The sequence below is a fragment of the Trichosurus vulpecula genome, chromosome 8, assembly GCF_011100635.1.
Source record: "Trichosurus vulpecula isolate mTriVul1 chromosome 8, mTriVul1.pri, whole genome shotgun sequence".
Classification (NCBI taxonomy): domain Eukaryota; kingdom Metazoa; phylum Chordata; class Mammalia; order Diprotodontia; family Phalangeridae; genus Trichosurus; species Trichosurus vulpecula.
Genome location: NC_050580.1, coordinates 214400876 through 214425399, shown reverse-complemented (window position 1 = coordinate 214425399; position 24524 = coordinate 214400876). Strand labels below are relative to the sequence as shown.

General features: G+C 40.8%; 1 pseudogene; it reads left to right on the top strand.

Moving 5' to 3' along the window:
* LOC118829847 overlaps positions 1-24274 on the top strand; it is a 46056-nt pseudogene extending 21782 nt beyond the window's left edge.
* Positions 24275-24524: the final 250 nt, after the last annotated feature.

Below are 24524 nucleotides of genomic sequence, written 5' to 3'. Positions count from 1 at the left end.
GGAAAAATGTGACTAAAACATTAATCTTTTAAAATATGCTTTGCTACTTTTGGAAATCTTGGTTTAACACTATAATACAGTGGCTCAAAGGGCCATTTCTAAGTTCAATCTATTTCAAGACTGTTCTAATGGCTTTGTTTTAAATTATCAAAACTGAATGTTGCACAATTACAAAGACCCAGGCTTGGCCCCAGATAAGAGATTGGGGAAGATATCTTTCTTCATTCCTTTGCAGAGGTGAAGGTGGGGTAAGGGTGGGGGGAGGGGCAGTTCAAGGGTATGAAACAGCATCTAATGTCAGACTTTTTTTCAATGTATTCATCAGTATTTACTAAATTTTCCTTTTCTTCCCCTTTTCCTATTTTTTCAAAATCTGTAAAAGGGATGGGAAGAGGGGAGAGGAGGGATATAGAGGGAAGTCTAAGATGTATACAAACAAAATATCTCAATAAAAACTATTTTAAAAAGAAAATTCTGTGTCCAAGCTTTAAGAATGAATAGATATCAGACTCTTTCAGTGATACCTTTATGTTGTCTTCAGCAGTAAAAAGTTAAATTTAAGTGTCTTGATAACAGGATGACTTCAGATTACCATTAGCTAATATTTCAAGGTACAATGTATACTTGGAGTGAGATTCGTAATTATTAAGAGGGAAATAAATTCATATTTCAAGTCATTTTCTGGAGAATCTCAGATGAGGGAAGAGGGGCTGACTTCATCAGATCTGATTAGATCTGATTTACCACTCACAAGATGGCTGATAATGAGCAGGTACTAGGAGGAGGAAAAGTGTCATCTATGCCATTGTCCCATTGTTTATTCCGGATTATTTTATTCCTATTATCTCTAATCATCTGTTTCCTTGCAGGAAACTTTTTAATCTACTTGTCAATTGGGTAAGGTAGGTTATGTTTGTCCTTTATTCTCGGAGAGGACCATGACATCAGGGAGATGATGACATGACTTGCAGTTGACTTTGATTTGAGTGAGGGAGGCCTGTGCAAGGCCAGCCTCACTTTCTCCCCCAGAGCCACCTGGGTCCAGTGGCCAGATATTCATCAGGATGACTGGAGATGGCCCAGGATGCATTGGGAGACCCTGGGCCCTTTTAGGGCAAGGTCTGCCTAGGTTCTCACTTTGAGTGAGGTGACACCCATTCAGTAAATAGGCTTCTTTATGAAGTGAGTCAAGGGATGGCCTCTTTAATAAAAAAACAAACAAACTGGGAGGGGAAGACCCTCAGGGTTGCTGGCCAAAAGAGAAACAGTTAGTATTTACTATTTACATTCACTCTGTGCTAGGAGGGCAGAGACATATTTTTGTCCAATCTAAGAGTTCTAGAGTGAATTGGAAATTCGAAAGAAATCTAGCCAGTAAACCCCAAGTTAACAATGCAGCTTTCAGCCATCAAAATATACCTTCCTTTGGGCAGAGCACCCTCTGGTTTTTTAATAAAAAACTGGATAATATAACCAGTTATATTATCCAATTATGTTGGGGTATATAATATATAATCCAATGTAAATGCACTTAAATGAGGGGCAAGTTGCAATGTGATATAACCAAATGCTGAAAGTAAATGAACAAGTATTTCCCCTTATAAACCTTTCTTCATTGTGGAATCCCCATTCTTCCTTCAGGATAGCTCTCTAAGTACCATAAATGATGTGTGACTGTTTGGCATGCAGCCCATATGAGAGTGCCAATGCATTCTACATATTATTAGTAACTCTTAATTTTTAAGGATAAAAGATAAATATAAATAGCAGGTCTAATATTTTCTTCTCATACCCCAATGGATATCTTCCACCTCCCCTCCCACTATGCAAAAGTTACTACAGTACAGTGGTCTCCAAACTTTTTTGATAGCATATGCCACTGCTAAAAATATTTTTGAACGTGTACTTTTAATCAGTTCAAATCGGGCCTCAGACACTTATTGGCTATGTGACCCTGGGCAAGTCACAACCTCTGTTTGTCTCAAACGTACGAAGGATTATTGTGAGAAGCAAATGAGATAATATTTGTAAAGTTCTTAGCACACAGGTACTATATAAATGCTTATTCACTTCCCTTCCCCTAATATATCTATATTTACTTGCTTATAAAACACCTATATGTGCTTCTGTACTTTAAGAATTCTGTAATTTAAACGTAAATTCTGTAATTTAAAAATTAAAATTAAAAGGGCCTAGATAAAATGAGATTGTATTTTATCCTAGTATCAACAACAGGGAGCCATTGGAATTCACTGACTAGGGAAGTGATACAGTCCAACCCGCCTTTAAGGACAAGCATTTTGGCAGCTGGATAGTATAGAGGATGTATCTGAACTGGAGAGCTTCGAAGCAGGGAGATCAACTAGGAGATTGTGGTAAAGGTCTGAAATAGGGTGGTAACTGTGTAAATAGAGAAAAGAGGCCAAATGCAAGAGACGTTTTAGAGGCAGAAATGACAAGATTTTGAAAGTGATTAGATATGTGGGATGAGGGAGAGCGAAGATGACACCATTGTTGTGAACCTAGGTGACTAGAAGGGTGATGGTGTTCTTGACGCTAATAGGGAAGTTTGGAAGAAAGATATTGGGGGGAAGACAATGTAATGAGATTTCCATCTGTCCATGCTTGTTCATCCTATAAAACTCACTTTGTCCCACACAAAACAAAAAGGTAGGAAGTGAGGCTCTCATTCATTGGTCACTGTCCTGGAGGACAGATTTGTCACCCTCAGTGGTGCTTGCAGGAGGCATGAGGACAAGAGGTAAGTTGAGTGGGGTCTGGGGAGGTGGATAATTTTCCCAATGGTACCTACAGCTGCTACTGTGAATGCCTTCTAGGTAACAGTTAGGTTATAATTGGCTAGAGGAGCTAAGGCCTGGATCAGAATTGGGGAGCTTGAAAGCTTTCATAATAGAGGAAGGGGGCAGTGGGGAGAAGTGTTGGGAAATAAGGAACAGCTGCTGTGGGTGTGTTGGAAACAAGTCCCAATGGGAGAGTGAGATGCAATCCTTTCCACCCTCTGATCGATCATACATCCCTTCAAGCCAAGCCACAGCCCCACTTGAAAGAACACTGTTCTACCTGACCCTGAAACTAATCATGTTTAGTGCTGACTTCCTAAGGTAGCCCTCAGATTCACCAAGGTTGTCTGAATCATAATGTGCAAGGCAATATGAGTAGCTATGGAATTGGTGTCATGTTTGGCTACCGGGACCCATGCTCTATATACATTAATCGAGGATCACAATGTGTTGCAGAAAGCTTACAAGACCCACTGATTCCTCCTGTAAATGCTGGGATAGTTCTGGTCTACACTTAGAGAGCACAAGATTGTGAACAAGGCATTTGAGATACAGTGGCCATTCCAAAGCCCACAGTATGTCACTGATATAACACCTCTCAAATGCTTTTGCAATCCAGAAATCACTCTAGTCAATTACAATACATATACATTCTGAATTGCTGTATGCCAAAGATATATTAAAAAACAAAAACAATGATCCATGTTTTTTTTTTTTTGCTCTGATGAACTGGGTCTTCTAATAATTAGGATCTTGTTGGACAACAGGAACAGAAAGGTTCTGATGTTATCAGAAATACCTAGAAGCATTGCCTCCAGCAGTGAAGCCAAAGAATGATAAAAGTAGTTCTAGAACTAGTAATATTTGACTTACAAATGACCAATGTATGAGATCAGTGATTTGATAGTTGAAATGGACTTTAAAGATTATCTAATTCAACCCCCTAATCTTATAGATGAAAAGAAGCCTCAAAGCTCAGAAAGGGTTCAAAGGCTGAGGAATGAGGAATATGAGCTAAATTATACCCTTCCCATTCCCCATACCACAAACATGGAAGCCTTTGGGGGTGGGGGAGTTAGTTTGGAGGGTGTGCTCTAGGTATTCTTAAAGAATCTGTGAGTTTAGTGGCGCAGTGAGTAGAGCACCAGCCCTGGGGTCAGGAGGACCTGAGTTCAAATCCGGCCTCAGACACTCGACACATGTACTAGCTGTGTGACCTTGGGCAAGTCACTTAACCCCAATTGCCCTGCCCCCCCCCCAAAAACAAACAAACAAAAAAAAGAATCTGTGAGTTTAGAAATGGAAGAAAGCAAGTAATTAAGAACAGTTTAGAAGAGCAGGTCTCAGGCTGGATAGACTTTGGTGGGGTGCTGTGATGGCGGGGTCTTACTACTCTGAGTGTCTGGCAGCTGAGGAGGAAGGAATTAGAAATGGTGGTGGGAGAACATCAAAAACATGCTTTGACTGTTTCAAAACTGTGCCCAGGGCCATAGCCTTATATTCACACATTATGATTTAAATAGTTTTTGGTGAGTTAACCTGGGAACATAAATGCCTCATAAAGTATTAATTCTAGGGGAAAACTTGCCCCAGAAAAACTTTTGGAATACAGCCTCTTTATAAATTTAGAAACTACCTCAGTCTCCTGAGGCATAAAGCCTCAATTAGGGTAGTATTTATGAGACTGTCCTCACTGCCAGGCACAGGTTAATTATGTAGTTTGTTTTTCTTCAACTTCTCTCTAACCACCAGGGGGAATACTTGAGCAAGGCCAAGAGACCTCCAGATCCAACCACATTGATGGCATCCCCAAATACATAGTTTTGCTAAAGTTGGTGTGCTTAACTGGAATTCTTCAGCTTCAAACATGCAAGAAGTCGCTACCTTTCACTCTTAGGTGAGGCTACTCCTTCAGGCAGTGGCACCCCTAAAGTGTTCTCAGAAAAAAAGTGGCTCTTTTCTCCAGCACACAGGTTAAATATATGAACCTTCCTTTTTATATTTAAGGTATGATGTAGAACTAATAAGAATTCCTGAAGGGTTTAAAAAGTGTTACAAATAATCGTTCTTTTCAGTCCACCCCAACCCCACATCAGCTTATTGGCAGCTTCCTTTTACTTTTAGGGTTTTGGCTCATTCCCTCTCACTCTCCCCTCATTTAACAACCAATTGTGGCACCTCCTCTGGGGATACCCTTCCAATTCACATTCCTGTCATAGGTGAGGTACTCAGGGGGCAATCACCCCATGTTCAAGTTACTCTGTGGATCTAAACTCCTAAAACTATAGCTCCTAAGTCCCCAGTGGGGCCTTTACCTTGAATGGTCAGTCAGTTGACATAATTAACTCAAAGCTAAGGCATTTACTAAAAGGGCACAGAATGAATAGCAGTAATAAAATGTTCTCCCCATAAATCTGGGGTTGGTTGTTGTCCTTTGTTCTCGAAGAGGTCCAAAATGACATCACTATGCTAGAGTCAAGTTTCAATGTGTCCAACTGTGGCTGATCAGACCAATAAGAGCTCGGAATGTTCTACCACAGGTCAGGCACAAATAGTCCATGTGAACATTTGGGGTAGTACTTTAAATTTGAGCATCCTGTGTTTCCTTTGAGCTGTTTCAATTCTGCTTTGCTCATAGAACACAGCACCTTCTCTGATGTGGGCACACCATGCTTAGCAGTCCTGTGCCAGTGTCTCCCATGTCACACAATCAATTCCAAAGTTCTTAAGAGAGACCTTGAGAGAGTCCTTGTATCACTTCTTCTGAACACCATGTGAGTGCTTGCCCTGTGTGAGTTGTCCATAAAATAGTCTTTTTGGTGAGCATAGGTTTTACATTCAAACAATGTGGCCAGCCCATTGGAGTTGCACTCTCTGAAGCAGAGTTTGAATCCTTGGCAGTTTAGTTCAAGTAAGGACCTCAGTGTCTGGTACCTTATCCTGCCAGGTGATCATCAAAGTCTTCCTAAGACAATTCAAATGGAAGCAATGCACTTACCCACAAATACACATTGTACATATCAATGGGGAAAGCAGCCACACATGTAGAGGAATAGGAAACACATACAATCAAGGCAGCTCATGTGTCCAGTGCTGCAGACCTCCAATGTCCTTTCTCTCATCATGGTGTCTTCATGCTGCTCTCCACTGAACCCAGCAATCTCTGCTGGGTAGTTCATTTACCTGGGCTTCTGGGATTGTACCTCTTTGCAGTTCAAGGTCTGACTGCCAATATTAATACTAACTTCCTGTCTCTTTCACCCTGTCTGCCTCCTTTGCAGCTGGGCTTTATGGGCCTGCTTTCTGTTTACTATAGAGTATTCTACCAATGTAATTACAAGATTATTGTCAATATTGGGGGGAGGGAATGAAGGAGGGAGATAAATTCCCTCTTTCCTTCTCCACTGCCAGAGCTCACACTCTAAACAGTTTTTTCCTATTGCAACTGACTTCTAGAGAGTATATGTGTTCGTAGAGCTGACTGCCTGGTTCCAAACTAGGGGGTGTGACTGACCCTTTGGTCAGCAATGGCTACCTGATCAATAATTTCCATCAAATTGATTGGTACTTCTTCACACTTCCCAAAGCTCATAATAAAATGTAAACACTTCTTTATAGTCAGTCAGCCAATAAAGTTATTAACGACCTATTATACGTGATGGTAAGCACTGGTGATACAAACAATCACTAACACTGAATTGGGGCAGTTAGGTGGTGCAATGGGATAGAGCACTAAGCCTGGAGTCAGGAAAACCTGAGTTCAAATCCAGCCTCAGACACTTACTAGCTGTGTGAACCTGCGCAAGTCATTTAACCTTATTTGCCTCAATTTCCTCATCTGTGAAATGAGCTGGAGAAAGAAATGACAAACCATTCCAATATATGTCAAGAAAACCCCAAAAGGGGTCACAGAGAGTCTGACGTGACTGAGAAGCAACTAAACAAAAACACTGAGTTGTCTCTGTTACCAGCCCCTTTACATGCTACAGTTACATCAAATGAGTCAAAGAAAACTCAGTGGATCAAAGTCTTGGAACACACTCTTTCCTCCCATCCCGCTCCCAACCCATGCACAATGCAAACATTTAGGGTTGATGGGCATTAAGTTTCATAGCAACAATTTAAAAGCATAGACATGAAAGTAAACATGAAAATAAAAACAACCCCCATACCGGCTGTTTTGCCTAACAGCTGAGGAGGGGTAGGAAAGGTGTTGTGAAAAGACTGATTTTCAGACTGCGGAAAAGAAACAAAGAAACATGGCTTCTCCTTGGACATACAGGGAGAGAGGAAAGTTAATATTTCTCATTAGCCCCTGTATCAACAATCCAGCTAGCAGCTCCTGTGGGGGTGTAAGATCCACCAACAACCAGCACCCAGAAAGCTGCCAACACAGGTGCTTTTGATCTGCTTTACTTAAGGAAAGCAACGTTAAGGGGTTAACAATCTTACTTTAATCCAGCATACAAATAACACCCACCTGGTTCAGGGGAAAAAGCCAGCACCCTGAATTACAGACCAAATACAATTCGTAGTTATCAACATCTGAGTGTTCAGCCAGGGAGCTCATTACAACAGCTGGCCCAGAGTCACACGCCACTCCTGCTGTGGCTAAGAGCTATGAGAGAGAACCCAACCTCTGCACTTATATATCCTGTTCAGGGCCCCAAGGGCCCTGACCTCACCCAGGCTGGGTGTGGAGAAGTTCCCCACCCCCAATATCATATCAGATACAAATCAATGACTCCCAATTGTCTCAGTGCTGAGAAATACAAAAACATCCCACTTTATCTGCCCCCTTCAAACAAAGGCCAGAGTCATTAAACATCAACAGCATAAAGTCCCACCTTAATTACTATTACAGCCCCAGAACCCTAAAGTTATCATTTTGCTCCTCAAGAGGTACAATGGACCTGAATTAGTGTAGTGACCTTGTGAGTGAAGACAATGGAATGGATATGAGAGATCTGGAGGAAAAAAATCAATAATATTTAGCAATTGATTGGCTATGTGGTTAGAAGGGGAGTGATAGAGTAATCTGTGATTGTAAAGGTGGGTGACTGAAAAGATAGAAAAAAGGAAGTCAGAAAGAGTGGGTTTCAAGAAAGTAGCAGCTAATATGTATACAGTGTTTAAGGTTTGCAAAGTAACTTACATGTGTATCTAATTTATTCCTCATAACAATTTTATGAGGGAGGTGTTATTATTGTCCCCTTTTTTGTAGATGAGGAAACTGAGTCTGAAAGCTCTTAAATAATTTGTCCTGAGTCACACAGCTAGTAAGTGTCTTAGGAAGGACTTTAACCTAGGTCTTCCTCACTTCATTCAATATGCAGTGGTTGCCTCCATTTTTGAGGGATTGAGTTTAAAGTCCCTGTAGAATATCTAGGTGGAGTTTTCCAGCAGACAGGCAGAGTGTGAAAATGTAAAGTGAGAGGTAAGGGCTTGGTTATATAAATCTGGGAGTCATCTACATAGAAATGATCATTGAACCCATTAGAGCTGATTAAATGAATGTAAAGAGAAAAGAGGACCTTGGTAAGAGCCTTAGGGCAGAAGTTACACAGGGATCATAGATGATGACCCAACAAAGAATACTGAGAAGAATGAGTTAGGCAAAAGGAGAAACAGGAGAAAGGAAAATCGTGAAAGCCCAGGAAGAAGAGCATATTTAGGAGGAGGGTTAATCAAAAGGGTCAAACACTGAAGAGAGGTAAAAAAAAAATGATTTTAAAAACTAAGAAAAGGCCATTGGATTTAGCAATTAAGAGATTATTGGCAGGCAGTTTCAGATGAGGAAAGGGTGTGATGCCAATTAGTGATTAAAGATATTCCCCGCCCCCCCCCCCCATTCCATAGGCCTCAGGTTGGGCCAGTTAAGGGAAGCTTGATTAGAGGTTTGTTTGCAGGCAGGCCTACACCCTTTACTTATTAAGGATTAAGCCCCAGACCTACACCCTTTCCCTCATTGGGCATAAAGCCCTTGGGCCCTAGAAAGAGTGTATATATATATATATATATATATATACACACATACATATACATGTACATATACATATATACACACACACACATATCTAGAAGGTAGCAATTGTAAGGTCAGAATTCAGCCCGAGGAGGAGAAGAACTCCGAGATGACAGAACTGCAGAGAGAATGTGGAGCACAGAGTGAAAACCAGGGAGCTTCGGAGACCAGAGAACTGAGGGGGGAGAGAATGCAGGCAAGCAGACAGTTGGGATTCTGAGTGTTTACAGGGAGGCCCCAGCCGGGTGGGGGGGGGTGGGGAGAGGTTATAGGATGAGTGGGTTCTTTGCTATAATACTGTGTTATAATTTCCTTGTGGTTACATTGAGGTAGACTTGCTGGTTTTGGAATACAATCGTTGCTATGTCAAATTGGAATTATTGGTTTTGGGATCTGATCCTCTGGTGTCTAAATAAATGTTATAATTCCCCTGCCTTCTACCTAGAAAATCCCTTATACTTTGTGATTCCAGACTATACAGGCCTGTTTGTGGTCATCTTCAACATCATGAATCTTGCCTTACTGATACAGAGTGATTAGAAGCTAAGTTGTAAGGAGCTGGAAGAGTTTAAGAAGACAGTGAGATGTGAGAAAAGGAAGGAATGAGTATAAACAGTTTTTAAAAATTTATTTTGTGATGGCTGAAAAATGACTGGGAGAGAAAGAAAGGTCTTAGAGAACTTATTTTCAGAAAGAACTAAGTTTGACTCTCATCTTGTAAAGAAATAAGAGTAGAATTCTTGAATCTCTTCCTGAGAAAAGACTTTGGTATCGAGAGAACTGAATGGTGGGTTTATTTCTCCAAAATTGAAAAGTCAAAAATTGCATTGAGAGTTAAAGGTAACTTTGGCTATGATCTTTCTCACAGCTAATACATTATAAACATTTTTTTGTTTTAGAACCCTGGGTGCTAAGATACGTATATTAAGGAGTCATGTTCTGAAACTTTGATGCTAATTAGTAAAATCACATTATTAACTTGAGCTTCTACCTCAATATTATCAATGTTATGTGAACTGAAGGGTTTACTTTCTTTTTCTTTTTAATTAGTTAATTTTTAGTTTTCAACATTCATTTTTTATAAGATTTTGAGTTCTAGATTTTCCCCCTCCCCTTCGTCTATGAAGGGTTTACTTTCTCTCACCCATATCAAAGCTGGTGGCACCTTTGGTTATTGGAAGTTGTGAGTATTGAATTTAGATTACTTCTTCTAGGAGTTTAACTGTAGCTTCATGTTCTGGAAAAAAGTAGAACAAATTCTATGAGTAACAGAACAACCAAACATTCATATAACATTCTACAATGTACTTTCTTCGCCACAACCCTTCATAATAATAGGTGATGCAATTATCACTACCCTCATTCTACAGCTAAGGACTGGCTGAAAGGGAGTAAGTAACTTTCCCACTGTCTCATAGCAAACTTGAACCTAGGTGTTGAGCACTCTTTCCAGGACACATACATAATAATGACTAAATAAAAGTGAGTTTGGAGCCATAGTTTTGAGTTTTTTGGCTACTATGGAGTACACACATATATACTACAATATCATATGCTTGAGAAAGAGAACAAACTAGAGGATGGACTTTGGAACACAGAGTGCCAGTGGTGGGCTGACATCTCTCCCTCATAAGCACTTTATAGGAAATGGTAAAATAGGAAAGAGGATTTTTTTTCCTAAAGCAGACCCATGAAGTGTCCTGGGGTGACCAGAGTCTAGCTGTCTGAGAGGAAAACATTCCTGCCTCTTCACAGACTGAACACATTTCCTTCCTGACAAGATGTGGATTTGCACACTTTGCCCTTCCTTTCCAGAGATGAATGTCAGTATTAGAAAGCCTGGTAACAGGAAACTTAGAATCAACTTTGCAGTTTGTCTGCTTCACCTGTGCCCTAAAACTGAGTCAATCAATGAATAATTTATTAAGCATCTGCTATTTTCTTGTTGACAACAAAGCACGAGACACCCTTATGGTTCTCATAGTCTAGTTAGGGAGAAAAGAGTCACATAAGTGGGGGAAAAATAGAATGTAATTTCTATGTCCTACTTGTCCTCCATGGTACCTGAGATAAGAAGAGTAGAGATAGCAAATTAAATATCAAATGTTGTGAATCCATAAGCTCATCTGAAAACTCCCTAAAGTCTGTTTTCAGCCAAGTTGGCAAAGCCCCTTCTTCAATCAGAAGAGCATTTTCACTCTGAATCTTCTCTGAACCCCAGGGAATGGTGTCTGAATGTGTTACTTGGCCTGTATGGGAGAACAACCAATTTGCTGAAGTCATTTATGGTGCAGGATATCCTGTGTTTACTATCAAGGAAATACTCCATGAAGGTTTTGGATTTTTCCCCATTTAATATTATTTCAAATTGAGATTTGTCAGCTAATCCAATGCTAATAATCAGAATGTTGCCATAAAGATAGAACAGCTGTGGCAAATCTCAATCTCATTTTCCAAATGGTTTGACACAATTCCTTCTTTCTGAGAGACAAGTAAATCATAAACTTCTTCAAAGGATTTGTGTCTTAAATATTGACATTCTGCCCCATGAATATCTAAAGGTGGCATGATTGACAAATGCCATAGAAACATATAGTCTCTGGCTCTCAGAGTTTAGGGCTAACCTATGAACAAACTTCCCCCTTCATCCCTTTCTCCAAGAGGGAAATAGGTTCACTAAGCATCTGGGGATGAGAGAAACGTAAAAGTTTTCTCACTAAGAAAATAGAGGTTTAACAGAAGTCTCTCCTAGGGTTCATGATAAGGAAGCAACCATGAGCTGGGTGAGTGGCAGCATAAAGACCATGTCACGTGGGAATACTCACGATTACCTAAGACAAGAAGCTCCATCAGAAACCAAAGCAACCCAAGGACAAGATAAAGGTAGCAAACACTGGCAGGAGCATTGTTGTTCAATGCTTCTCCTTGCTTTGGACTGTTAGTATGTAGAACAACTGAATAATGAGACCCCAAAACTTCCAGTTTTCTGAGTTGGGGAAAAATGAGCCAAAGAGAGGTAAATTGCCATTAGAAATCCCCATGAGTTGAACCAGGATACATGAAAGTCCACAGAGGATGAAAACATAATAAACCATTGTTATTGCTCATTGGAAAGATACCTCCAAGCTGAAGAGCTTGGAGGAAAATAATAGCAACTCAAACACTACAGTCTGGTAGAATACAGCTCATTAATATCCAATAATATAGGGATGTTAATCCCTAATGAAGTATCACCACAAAAAGTAGTCAGAATAAAAAAGTACCAAGCATGTAGCAGTCAATAAATAAATATTTTTTGAGTTGCGTCCAAAAGATAGTTTCTAAAATGCAGGATGAATGGCAAGCTTTAGGATTATAAATTTAGAGTTGGAAGGTATCTTAGAGACCAGGGTTTTGTAACCTAGGGTTTGTAAATTTGTTTCTTGAAAACATATTTTATGATGAGTAGGCAGATTTCAGAAAAACCTGGAAAGACTTATGTGAACTGATGCTAAGTGAAGTGAGCAGAACCAGGAGACCACGGTACACAGTAACAGCAACATTGTACAATGACCAACTATGATAAACTTAGCTCTTCTCAGCAATACAATGACCTAAGAGAATTCCAAAGGACTCATGATGGAAAATGCTATCCACATCCACAGAAAGAACAGATAAGAGTCTGAATGCATATCAAAGCATACTATTTTTACTTTCTTTGGGGTTTTGTGTGTGTGTGTGTGTGTGTGTGTGTGTGTGTTTTCCTTTTGTTCTGTTTCTTCTTTCACAACATAATTAATGTGGAAATATGTTTAACATGATTGCATTTGTATAACCTATATCAGTTTGCTTGCTGTCTTGGGGGGGGGTAGGGGAGAGAGAGGGAGAACAATTTTGAACTCAAAATCTTATACGAAATGAATGTTGAAAATTGTCTTTACATGTAATTGTAAAAAAATAAAATATGATTTACACACATATAAAAGAAAATATATTTTTAAAATAAACTATTTCAGTAAAATGTGTTTCCTTTGCAATCTTTTGTATTTTACTTTATGTGTTTAAGAACATTAATCACAGAAAGGATCCATAGACTTCACTAGATTTACCAAAGGTGTCTATGATGCACAAAAAAGGTTAAAATCTCAAATCTAGTCTGAACACATTCTACAGAAGGGGAAACTGACAGTCAAAGAGGTTAGGTAATTTGTCAAAGGTCACAGAAGTAGCAGGTGGTATGGGATTTGAACCCACTGTCTTGTGATGGTAAATAACAGCAAGTCTCTTCTATAAGACCTAAGAGGTTATATGGGAGTCATGTCTACAATACTGCAAAGGTGACTCGCTCAAACGGGACAAATCCAATAGGTGGGGTAGCACAGTAGCACTATATGTTAAGAAAATTTACCTGCATGGAAACCCGTAAACCTGAAAGAGGAAGTGTGGTGAAGAACATCTGGTTGAAGTTAAAGAGAGAAGCAGTATCATTGTGAGTACACAATGTGGCCTACCTGCCTAGACGGATGACTCAAAAAGGGTGGGAAGCTCTCAAAATTGAAATGTTGATAATACCGTTATAAGTCCATAGGATATTATTCAATCAGCAAGCATTTGTTCAGTGCTGAAGCTAAGTACTGGGTCTACAAAGACAAAAGCTAAAGAATATCTGCCCTCTACAGTCTACTGTAGACATGGCCTAGAAAAGTGGGCTTTAAATGGCAAACAGAGGGATTAGCCTTTTGTCCTAGAGGATATGGGAAGCCTCTGAAGCTTTTTTGAGTACGGGAGTGACTTGTTCAGAGCCATCTTCAGGACTATCAACTTTAGCACCTATAAGTAGGAAAGAATAGAGAGGGGAGAGACTGGAGAAATGGAGACCAGTTAGGAACCTTCCGCAGTCACTCAGTCAAGGCCCAACGGAAGGTAATTGTGGTGCCAAGATTTGGCAACTGGTTGGAAATGGCCCTTAGGATTCAGTCAAAGGGCTGAGCTTGAGGACCTAGAGGGCCACATGCGGCCTCAAGGCCTTAGGTTCCCCACCCCTGACCTATGCTTTATCAGGCACTGTGCTAACTATTGAGGATACAAAGAAAAGCAACTAGGTAATGAAATGCTAGACCTGGAGTTAGGAAGACCTGAGTTCAGATGTCACCTCAGATACGAGCTGGCTGTGTGACCTTGGGAAAGTCACTTAACTACTGTCAGCCTCCGTTTCCTCATCTTTAAAATGAGGACAATGATGCCATCTACCTCCTACGATTGTTGTGAAAATCAAATTAAGTATCTGTAAAACGCTTGGCACGTTCCTGGTACACGGCAGACATTTAATTAGTTCTTCCTTCTTCACTCCCTTCCTCCCTCCCTCACTTCCTTTCTTCCTTCCTTCCTCCCTTCATTCCTTCCCTTCTTCCCTGTGGCTCCAGTCACCACTTTCTAAATGGAAACACCTTTCCTTGGCCATCACTCCCTTATGTGTCATCTATCCCTATGAACACATAAGCTCCTTGAGTGTAGGCCCTGCCTTGGTTTTGTATTTATATCTCCAGCACTTAATAAGTGCTTCATTAATAATTTGGTTTTACTCATTCATTCACTCATTCATTCTTGTCTCCCAAGTCTATGATTTTATGAGTAGCTATTTCAAAAGCAAAAAGAATCAAGCTTCACATGTCAATCGATCAACAAGCATGTATTAATCATCTACTGTGTGGCAGGTACTTTGCTAGGTGCTGGGGATAGAAATATTTTTTAAAATTAAGCAATTCCTATTCTCCAGGAAATTTAGACAATGTGCCTCCATTAGTGAATGCAAACCCTATCAGAAAAAGGATATTCCTACTCCAGGAATATTTGTTACTGTTTTGTCTGACTTTTTGTGGCCCCATTTGAGGTTTTCTTCACAAAGACACTGGAGTGGTTTACCATTTGCCAGTTCATTTTATTGATGAGGGAACTGAGAGTTAAGTGACTTGCCCAGGGTCACCCAGCCAGTAAATTTCTAAGGTAATATTTGAACTGAGGTCTTCTTGACTCCAGGCCTGAGGCTCTATCTGCTGCATCACCTAGCTGCCCCCAGGAATATTAACATTCTCGTATTAACATCTTTCCCAATCCAGCAAGATCAGCCTTTAGCACTGGCATCTCGGACAACTCTTTAATCTTGAAGTATTAGCTACTTCAGAGATAAAAGTGTTTTCCCTATCATGGGGAGAAGATTGAGGGAGAGAATGGGGCACTACACAGCTAATCCTCAGTTACTGAAGGTCTCCCTTCTTGTTGATCTGCATGTAATTGTGTCTCCAACAGGTAGCACAGGGCCTGGCACATAGTAGGTACTTAATAAGTGCTAGTTGACTGGCTGATGGACTAATCTAGAGGGTCATGTGATGAAGATCCATATGCCACAGTAATGTAATTTCCAGATCTTCTACCAGTATTGGGGAAGTAAGGGGGAGGAGGAGGGGATGGCAGGTGCCCTTGCCTTACCCAGACATTTCCAATCGCATGACTATAGAGGTGGCATTGTTCTTATAAGCAAACAGGGATTTTACCCCTGATTCCTTATCTGGCTATCACTTCAAAGATAAGCACACAAGATAGCCCGAAGAACAAGTCTTAAGAGGCAAATTAGCGTTCAGATTGCCTCTCATCCACACGTACCCCATATGACCTTAAGTTTTACTCCATGCCTTGCACAACAGAATTAAACACATACTCTAAGAATATTCTGAAATCCTTGCTTAGAAATGTGTATTCTCAAAAGTTTGTTTGTTTGGACAAAATCTAATGTTAAAGTTATCCCAGGTAACTAAGGCTTCCAACTCTCTCTAATTAAAAACATGGATGTCCCAGAGGGCTCCAAAGAACTCAGAGCACATGTCTCAGGAAAGTAAGTCCCAGGGGGAAGAACCTAAGGTCATGATGGAAAACTCATCCCATATATTCTCACAGCTGTTCCTGAGGTCATTGGGAAGAGTTGCAGGAAAAAAAGAGTCATCCATGCTGTCAGTGAGACACATCCCAGTCCCCGTGTGTTAATGGTATAACAGATGGTACCATCTGGTGGTTCAGTTCAATGCAACAGACATTTTGTCAAATGCTCATGGTAAAAGGCACTATGAAAAGTGCTGGGGATAGAAAGGCCAAAACAACTCAACCCAGTCCCTGCCTTCAGGGAGTTTATGTGTTCACAACATATAAATAGATAATTAAGTGTAAGGTTATCTGAAAAAGGAGAAAGTACTAACCACTGGGGTAGGAAGATGTGGAAAGACCTGAACTGAGCTTTGATGGAAGCTAAGAATTCTAAGAAGAAATGTATTCCAGGAATGAGAAATGACTTGTGCAAATGTGTCCTGTCAGGAGATGGAGTATTGAATTTGGGGACCAGCCACTAATCAAGCTTTGCTGCAGGTTAGAGTATGTGAGATGGAATAATGAGATAAAAGGCTGGGAAGGTAAGTTGGAAGTGTTCTGTGAAGAGCTTTAAATGTCAGGATGAGCTTTTATATCATGTTAGAGGCTACAGGGAACCACAGAAACTTTTCGAGCGGAGATGACATTGTCAGGACTGGGTCCTAGGAAGGTTATTTTAGCTGTGTGGAAGTTAAAAAGAAATTGCCTGTTTTAGGGAGCTAATTGCAATAGTGCAGGTGAGAGATGAAGAGGAGATAAGGCCCGGAATTAGGGTATTTGCTCTATGAGTAAAGAAAAGGGGATAGACTTGAGATGGGTTGTGGAGGTAGAATTGGGCAAGCCTTGGTGATGGATTAGAAATGAAGGCTGTGGGAGAGCAAAGAGATAAGGATAATCCTGAGGCTGCAAACATGTGTAACTTGAAGAATGGTGGCACTCTGCAAAGAAACAGGGAAGTATATATCAATGCAATACCCACAGCAGCTGCTACGAATATGCAGGTGTATTTCCAGGTGTGAGTAGCAAAATATAACAGCCTCTCTTCCTCAAAGATGAACCAAGATATTTACTGATATACCAGAGAGCCAAATCTGCCATGGTAATAAAGAAGTTCATACACATTATCAATGCAGGGACCACTGCCATCCGCGAGCCTTCCCTCCATCAGGCCTCCTCACAAACAAGCTCCCTTAGACAAAATTCCCCTCTCTCTCACTCACGCTAGCTGCTCTGCCTGCTCTTTCCCAATTCTGCCTCTCTCTCAGCTCTGTCTCACACACACTTCCTGCTCCACCCCTTCCTGCCCCACCCATTTGGTAAGCTCCTCCCACCACATGCTCCACGTGACTCAGGCTTCCATGTGACCCAGCTGACTGGGCCCAAGCTCAAAGCAGGTCATATAGGCCTATTAATGAGTGAGAAAGATCTTCCCATTGCATTAACATTACAGGAAGTTAGGAAGAGAGGGTGAATTTCATGGAAAGAGAATGAGCTTGTTCTGAATATGTTGAGTTTCAGATGCTGATGGAACACCTAGGTGGTGGTGTCCATTTGATCATTTGTTGAGGCAAGACTGGAGCACAGGAGAAACATTAAGGCTGGACACATAGATCTGGGAATTATCTGGTAGGATTACTGAGAGAGAGAGAACAAAGTAAAAAGAGGGACCAGGACAGACCCCTGAGGTATAACCATCATTAAACGGTAGGAAATGGATGGTGAGCCAGCAAAGGAGGTCAAAAACCTGTTTGGTTAGACAGGTAGGAGGAGAACCAAAAGAAAACAGTCTGTGCAAGAAAGCCAAGAGAAGAGACAATATTCAGGAAGACAGAATAATCAAAAGCTGTAGACTTCAAATAGTATGAAGGCTGAGAAAAGATCATCAGATTTAATAGTTAAGAAACTGTTGGGAATTCAAGTAAATTCCACTGAGTGGTAGGGCCTCTATATCTCCCTAACTTGTCAGTCAGTGAGTCAACAATCATCTGACTGACTGACAGATAGTGCAAGGTATAGAATGATTGCTTGATGGGATGGTGAAGTCAAACGAAGATTTTATATATATGGGAGAGACGGGATGTTTGTAGGCAGCAGAGGAGACAGACTGAAGATAAGAATCAGAGTTCTTAGAGCAGATTGGATGGGATGGGATCAAGGATAAAAAGAGACATTAGCCTTTGTAAAGATGAACACCACAGAGACTTGAGAAAAGGAGAAAAGGACAGGTGAAGACAGGTTATCTCTGCAAAGTAGGATGTGAGGGCATCTGTTGAGACAGAAAGGGTAGTGAAGGGATATGGGGGCTTGGAGAGAGGAGGCAGTCTAGAATGGCATGATGGCCAATCAGGGAAGAACAAAAGAATTGCCACACAATTGTGAGAGCCCAATTGTGATGAATTTATAAATATAAATTCATAATAGATGCAATAAGCATGCTTGTGTGTGTGACATCCTCTAGAGGCATTTAGTAGCATCAGAAAAAGCAAATGAAATAATCTAGCATTGAGGATTGTCAGGGTATAGAGGGCAGTCAATCAAGTGGCTAAGTCATTAAAGGGTGTAGGCCAACATGTAAGTGAAACTATCAACTATAGAGTCAAGACTGTGAGTAAGGCAGATGTAATAGACTGGGAGATCAGCGAGAGGTGAAAACAATAAATGTGATGGAGATGAACAAGGGTAGGAAGGCTGCAGCAGCAAAAGAAATAGAAGGATAGATTTTTATTAGGAAAAGGAATTCATTGATTTGACATTGCTATGGATATCTGAAAGCATAGACCCTTGTAACCTTTGATATCCTGACATTAAGGATCCCTAATGAATCTCTTTCGATGATCTGATATATGTGAGTTACCTTGGACATTTCCCCTTTTTTCTTTTCTTTCTTTTTCTTTTCTTTTTTTCTTCCTTTTCCTTTTTTTCCCCTTTTTTTCTCTCTGGAGTCTAAGATCTTGGAAGGTAGCAAATGTCAACTTCAGTGATTATGGAATGGTGGGTTGAACTCTTTCTGGTACCAGCCCCATAGCTTCAAACTGGTAGGAGATGAGGTATGCCCAGTAGATCCCTTATGCATGGTGCTAGCATTTGGCTGCCAGCTTGAGTCCCTGAAAACCAGGGCCCTCTAATGCCTTTGGTTCCTTTACACTCAGGATCTCTGATGGTTAGGAAACCTGTGCCAATCAGATGACTTCCTTTAAAAAGCATAATACAATACCCTTGAGTCATTATCAGGGAAAAGGAGGGCAAGTGAGCCATAGACATGGACTTTGGACTTATTGGCAATATATGCCATGAAGAATTGAAATCTTACGTACAATACAAAAATATCAATTGGGATTTGCTTTATAATGTGTAATACTTAATATATATACAGAAAGATGACAGAGAGGCCAGGCTGTGAAGCAGGACAAAGGTTGTCATCCTTTTAAGCCTTCCCTAACCAGGTCGGTCCTTGTCATTTGCATAGAAAAGAGGGGGATGATGGGAGAGGTTAAAAGCCATTTTTATCACTATAGTATCAACAAACTACATTTCCACTTGAGGAAGTAGAGCCCTGGGGACATTTGTGTAGCCAAGGGAATAAAACCTAAACTAAAATAGATTTGTGATCATAAGTCATAGGAGAATTAGGCAGATACTCAGAAGGAGAAAATAAATGACAAGTAAATCTAAAGAAGAATTCAAAGACAAATTTAAAGAGTAGACATACTCTTAATCTGGGTATCTATTAGTTTGGGTGAGCTGACTGGCTGAAAGAAAGACCTTTATTACCACTGGCTGACTGGGGACAGATATAAGAGAAGTTAACTATAGCAATCCCCATTAAATGAAGGCCAAAATAGCAGGTGAACACTAAGATTTTTTTCAGTTGTGTTGGATTCTTTGTGACCCTTTTTGGGGTTTTCTTGACAAAGATACTGGAGTGGTTTGCCATTTCTTCTCCAGTTCATTTTACAGATGAGGAAAATGAGGCAAACAAAGTTAAATGACTTGCTTAAGATCATCCAGCTAGTAAGTATCACAGGTCAAATTTGAACTCAGGTCTTTCTGAATCCAGATCAGGTGCTCTACTTGCTACTCCACCTAGCTCCCAATCCCAAACATGGCATCTCAGTTGTAGACAGCTGAGGCAGAGTAGGAGTGTGAAAGTTGTACTGCCTTCCTCTGAAAGAGAGATTAATTAATCCCAACATTTCTAGTGGATGCTGATCAGGGTATTAGTTGATTCTGAAGATAACTGGAAAAGCACAGTGCAACACATGGTGAAGAGGTGGCCAAGTAGAGAGCCTAGAGAGGCTCAGTAACATCACCAAACAAACAGGTGTGTGAAATGGCCTTCTACATGTGTGCTGTGACCACATGTTTCCCACATGGGTATATCCTATGCATGATTCCTTTTCGGATGCAGTCTACCCTCCATACATGTGGGAAAATGAGCTTAAGGTTTATGGGAGGTATGCTTTGTTTTAATTTTATTACTGTTTTGTCTCATTAAATGCCTTTGTTTTTAACTGTATTTGCTGGCCAACTAGTAAAAGTAAACACATTGGTGGGGATTTGTGACCTTTGCTTTGGAAGATATCATGACCTACTTGGGGAAGTTTTCTTGGGTAGCCTGGGTGAGGGGGTACCAGGTGTTACACATAAGACCATAGACTTTACAAAAAGAAAGCTCCAAGTGGATTGCAACCATACTTTCTTTTAACATACAGTTCTTGAATCTAAGATTTGGAATGAACTTTAGAGGTTATCTAGACCAGAATCTCTGTCTTGTAATAATGTTTTCTATTATCTCTGACAGATGGTACCCAGTCTATGTCTAAATGCTACCAGGATGGAGAACATACCTCAGTTCAATTATTGGATAGCTCTAATGTAGTTAGAAAGCTCTTTATGTTGAACCAGAATCCGTCTTCTCATAACTCTCTACACCCCCACTCATATGTTCTAGATTGTCCCTTAGGACTCAGCCCTCAGAGCCATCTACACATGATGCTTCTACTTCTGCTCCTTTCTCAAATCTTTTGCATTTTGGTCTCTGACTTAATCACTCAACTGAAATAGTTCTCTTCAACGTTGCCAATGATCTCTTAATTGCCAAATCCGATAGCATCTTCCCAAATTTCATCCTTCCTGACCTCACTGCAATAACATCTGACAATGTTGGTCTTCTCTTAGACAACTCTCTTCTCTTGAGTTTTCATGATAATGTTCTTGCCCCTGTCAGGCCACTTTTCTTGTCTCCTTTGCAAGACTATCACCCTGGTCTCCCCACATATGCATGGGTATACTCAGAACTCTCTTCCAGTCCTTCTTCTCATTCTTCTGCACACTTTTCTGGAGACCTCATCTTCTCACAACTTCAGCTATCACTTTTATACCACCAGTTCCCAAATATAGTCCTGGTCTTTCTCTCTTGACCTCTGGTACCACATCACCAACAATATTTTACACCTCCAACTCTACATCCTGTTACCATCTCAAATTCAACATTTTCAAAACAAAACTCATTATCCTTCTCCCAAAACCCACCCGAAACCTAATTTCCATATTCCTATTGAGGGCACCACCATTGAGATAGGAGCAATTTTCTAACACTTCCCCACCCCACCCCTACTCCCTGCAAATCAAGTTAATTTTTCCTTAAAAAGTGTAGAAGCCATTCTTGAGTCTTAGTTGGCTCAGGGAATTCAGGTTGTTGACATCACTTTTTGGTTGCCTGAGTATAAAGCAGCCAAAAAGACCTACGAGGACATTGGTTGATCATGATGGACAAGTGAAGAAAGGGAGCTTCCCCCTGCTGAACCACATTGAGATATTCTCAATAGCTATCCTAGTTAAATGTTTTTCTGCTATGGCTAAATAAATCTCTGTTTCTTAACTACTGGATGACTCCACAAGCATCTGGTTTTGTTCCAATATCTAACAGAACTACCAGGCAGTCAGACTTGCACCCTCAGAATCATCTTGGATTGTCCTCTCTCCCACACATCCCTTCAGTTAATAACCAACTCTTGTCAACTCTATATCTGCAGTTTCTTGAATCTACCCTCTTCTCTCTACTCATAGCCAGCATCCCATTCAGGCCCTCATCACCTCTTGCTTGAGTTATCGAAATTGCTTCCTAATTGGTCTCACTGTTTATAGTCTCTCCTTTCTCGGATCTATTCTCTGCATGTCTGCCAAAAAAAAGATAAACCTAAAGCACAGGGCTGACCTTGTCATTCTGTTAAAAGAAGCTACAGTTGCTTCTTCCTGCCTTTAGGATAAAATATGAATTCCTCTGTCTGGCTTCTAAAAGTCCTTCACAACCTGACTCCAGCATACATTTCCAGGCTTACTTTACATTATTCCCCAGCCCTGCTCTTACTGGGCCAGCCAGCCCCATCAAGTGCTAATCAGCTGCCATACATATGCCAGGCAAGAAGCTGAAGAGGCAAGATATAATGCTGGAGAGACAAGAGGCAGCATGTGCCATGCAAGTCAAACTACCACCTTCCCTCAGACCCTGATGGAATTAGCCCAGGACTCTGAATCCAAGAGCCTAAAAAATAGCTATGATTCCAATATAGTGCCTGTTGTCATCATCCTGGGTAGATGTGGCCAGGCTACTGCTCTACTGACAACCCAGAGAAGACCAAAGTCCTTGGTAGTGTCACATGGTTTGACATCTGAAACTGATATCATTTTGTCAGTGGAAATGACACGAAAGAAGAGACATTGGGGCAGCTAGGTGGCGCAGTGAGTAGAACCCCGGCCCTGGAGTCAGGAAGACCTGAGTTCAAATTTGACCTCAGACATGTGATTCACTTACCAGCTGTGTGACCTTGGGTAAGTCATTTAACCCCAACTGCCCTGCCTTCCACCCTGAAAAATATAAAAAGAAAGAAGAGATGTCACCACCTAATTTGCTGTTCACATTCTAAGGACCATGAGACCTTTCCATCTGACTTGTAGCTAGAACCTTCTATATCAGTTGTTTCCGTTATTTAGAATGTGAGCTCCTTGAGAGCAGAGCCTGCCTCACTTTTCTGTGTGTATCCCTAGCACTTAACATAGTGTTTTGCACAGTCAGTACTTAATACCTCAGGGTTTTTTTTTCATTCATTCATTAATTTACACACTATACATTCTAGCCAGACTTGCCTGTTTGCAATTGCCCATGCACGGCATTCCATCTCCTGAGTGTCTTTGCACAAGCTCTTCCCTTTCCTATGCCCGGAGTACACTCTTTCATCTCTGCTCCACCCTTCAAAGTTTAGCTCAAGTACCACTTCCTATAGAAAGTCTGTCCTGATTCTACCATTTGCTAGTGTCCTGGGAGGGAATAAATTTTGGAGAATGAATTTGCTGTGGGTAGCAAAACTTGATCGATTGCTATGTGCTATTTTGAATTTGAGAATGACTGATGGGTGAGCAAACACATAAAAAAAGCTAATTTGTTCTACTGTCCTTAGTTTGGACTGGCATCCCAATAGCATTTTACTGGCTGCCAGATCTAGTGACTTCAAATGCAGAGTTTTTTTTGCCTACACTAAAGAAGTTAATGAAAAGCCAGCCATGGCCATGAATTACCAAGATGCCTTTTTATCAACCGATGTCATAGTTTGGTGGTACTGGAAGTGTTGGTTGAGTCCATCGGGTCAGTTTCTCTGCCAGTGGGAACTGCTTTGCTTGGGTCAGCCATGGTAGTACTCTGTCAGTTTCTGATGTCTCCAAAAATATGATGGTTGCAAAGCTGAAAACAGAATTCCTGCTACTCCTGAGTGTGTTGTTTGTTTATGACAATAGCTAGCTGGCCATGATTGTGGCCCAATACTGTTTAATTATGATGATCATGACTCCAAATTAGACATCTGAGCATCCAGTGAACTTCTGTGCCATGGAACACTTCTGCAGCATGGACTGGAAGGCCACAACTAAGGATCATAACACTGCTCTAGACACATGACCCCAAAACAGTTGTTTCACTCTGGTTTCTGAAGAGGACTAATGACATTACAGGGTGATATCTTGACTTGTGCATGAATTGAAGTGAAGCGGAGTTGCACAAAGCTGTCAGCCTCATTCTTCCAAGTCACTTAAGTCCAGTGGCAAGACAAAAGTGAGAATGACTGGAGATGGACCAGGAGGCAGTAGATGACCTTGCTGTCTTTGATGACTGACCAACCATGGTCATTGGAACAAATTATTCTCATCTGCTCATTACATCAGGAGAAGTCTTCATATGCTTGGGGTAGACATACCCCTAACTCACCAATGGATTTGAGGCCTGTCAATTATCCTTAATCTGGTTTCCTGTCTGCGAAGATGGTTTTACCAGGGGGTGGCTGAGGACTAGCACCTCTGGTGTGAGGGCTGGCTGAGCCCTTTTCAGGGCTGCTCATCCACCTTTGGTGTCCACCTGATTCACCCAACTCTCACCCGTGTCTCCAAGAACCAAAACAGTATCACCCAAGTATCTATTTATAAAGTGAACAAGCAAAACTACCACAAATTTTGCACCATTGGCATTGATGGAACGATGAGAATGTGGGATTTCAAGACTTTATAGAGTCTTTGATCCAGGGGCTATGAATCATGTGAAGCTGAATTTCTATTCTCTGGTATGACACACACTTGACAGAATGCTGCTTCAGCATTTGCATGAAGATAGGAAAGACCACAAGTCAATACTGAGAAAATACCCTTTGCAGATGTTTTGTTTTTGTTTCTTTGAACATAATTTGTGAATGTATTAGGTTTTTTTTTAATCAGCAGTGATGTTTTTTGATGGGCCATTTCATTCCATTCTTGACCAAAGC